The sequence below is a fragment of the Babylonia areolata genome, chromosome 8 (assembly GCF_041734735.1).
Source record: "Babylonia areolata isolate BAREFJ2019XMU chromosome 8, ASM4173473v1, whole genome shotgun sequence".
NCBI lineage: Eukaryota > Metazoa > Mollusca > Gastropoda > Neogastropoda > Buccinidae > Babylonia > Babylonia areolata.
In genome coordinates, this window is record NC_134883.1 from 13,740,310 (window position 1) to 13,742,809 (window position 2,500).

At 44.0% G+C, this 2,500-nt stretch overlaps 1 protein-coding gene across 1 annotated transcript in view; it reads right to left on the reverse strand.

Annotated features, from left to right (window-relative positions):
• LOC143284551 (isatin hydrolase-like) overlaps positions 1-2,500 on the reverse strand; it is a 14,938-nt gene that overhangs the window by 7,322 nt on the left and 5,116 nt on the right. The window lies entirely within an intron of this gene.

Here is a 2,500-nt window from a genome sequence, read left to right on the forward strand (position 1 = left end):
ATGTGAATGAGATAAAGAGAAACAGATATACAGAGAGAGGCAGAGAGAGACAGAGACAGAGAGCGCTCTGACTCCGACGTTTTGTCATTTGGCACATAGCTACAAGTTTATCAACTACTACTACTTCTACTACCACTACTGCTACTTCTACCACAATCACCACCACCACCATCAATACCGAAACTTCTAGAAAAATACTGTAATGCCAACAGCCTTCAATCTGCAGCAACGAGCTCTCTTCGGGGACAGCAGCCCGAATTTCACATGGAGAAATATGCTGTAACAAAAAAGTAACAGAATGCAGAACAACACAACACTACAGCACAGTACAATGCAATGCAATAGTTCAGCACAATACAAAAAAAAAATCAATATACAATACAATATATACAAGACAATACAATACAGTGAACACAACGCAACACAGCACAATACTTCTTCTTCGTTCATGGGCTGCAAGTCCCACGTTCACTTGTATGTACACGAGTGGGCTTTTACGTGTATGACTGTTTTTACCCCGCCATGTAGGCAGCCATAATCCGCTTTCGGGGGTGTGCATGCTGGGTATGTTCTTGTTTCTATAACCCACCGAACCCTGACATGGATTACAGGATCTCTAACGTGCGTGTTTGATCTTCCGCGTGCGTATACACACGAAACTGGCGTTCAGGTCTGCACATGTTGACCTGGGAGATCGGGAAAATCTCCACCCCTTTACCCACCAGGCGCCGTCACCGAGATTCGAACCCAGGACCGTCGGATTGAAAGTCCAACGCTTTAACCACTCGGCTACTGCGCCCGTCAGCACAATAAAATGCAATGCAAAACAGTACAGTACAACACAAAACAATACAGCACAACGCAGCACAATATACATTGCAATGCAACGCAACGCAACACATCACAGCAACGCACAACATAACTGTCACGGATAAGATTTCTGTTACATATAAAAATGGAACACATACCCAGCTTCACACCTTCCGCTTCCAATTCCGATCAAGGACAATAACGAAATCATTTTCATCTTCCTTTCTTGCACATTTATTCTTCCGGAACCCCTTTCCCACAACAAATATTATCACGAACACATTCTTACCACTGGCCTAACGCTCTCTCATTCAGTTCAATTCCTAACCTACTTCAAAAATTCAACATCACTCTAGATCTAGATATAACAATAAAAGACAAGCTCAGACGAAGAACCAAATCTTACATTTTGAATCCTGAGGAGGGAGCCAGCTAAACAAAATAACACAAGGAGGGTCGCTGGTGCTCTACAGTCTGGCACTTCAAATTCCAGATACATTCATCCTACTTTCATCCTACAGCATTCTCTCAACAAATTTCATGCTCGCATCTCTCTCTCTCAAACCAAAAAGTGAAGTCGAACCGTTGACTTCTCATCTCAACTTCCGACTCTCCCGTCCGACCAATCAGAAGGGAGCACACAAAAATCGTGCGTTTCGCTCCCTGATAACAACACAGCACAGCAACGCTCAACACAGCACAGCACATCACAGCATAATGCAATACAAATTGCAATACAGTACATTACAATACAGTACAGTGCAATACAGTACAACGCAACACAGCGCAGCACAGAACAGCACACCACAATACAATGAAATGCAATGCAGCACAGTACAGCACAATACAATACAACACAGCACAGCATAGCACAACACAATGAAATGCAGTAAAGTACAATACAATACAGCACAGCACAGTACAGTACAATACAGCACAGCACAGTACAATACAGCTCAGCACAGCACAGTACAATACAATACAATACAACACAGCACAGCACAGCACAGTACAGTACAGTACAATACGGCACAGCACAGCATAGCACAGTACAATACAATACAACACAGCACAGCACAGCACAGTACAGTACAGTACAATACGGCACAGCACAGCACAGCACAGTACAATACACAACACAGCACAGTACAGTACAATACAACACAGCACAGCACAGTACAATACAACACAGCACAGCACAGTACAGTACAATAAAACACAAAGCAAAACAACACAGCACAGCACAACACAATGAAATGCAATACAGTACAGCACGAAACTGTAAAGCACAACGCAACACAGCAAGCACAATACAACACATCACAAATACAACACAAACACAACACATAACACACCACAAACAACAAAACACACACACACACACACACACACACACACACACACACACACACACCACCACCACCACAACACACGAAAAACACACCACAAACACAACACCAACCACAAACACACCACACCACACACCACAAACACGCCACGCCGCGCCACAAACACACACCACAATAACAACAAGCACACCACAACACAAACACACCACCACCACCACACACACCACACCACATGACAAACACACCCCACCACCACACACACCACACCACATGACAAACACACACCACCACCACACACACTACACCACATGACGAATATACACCACCACAACCACACACCA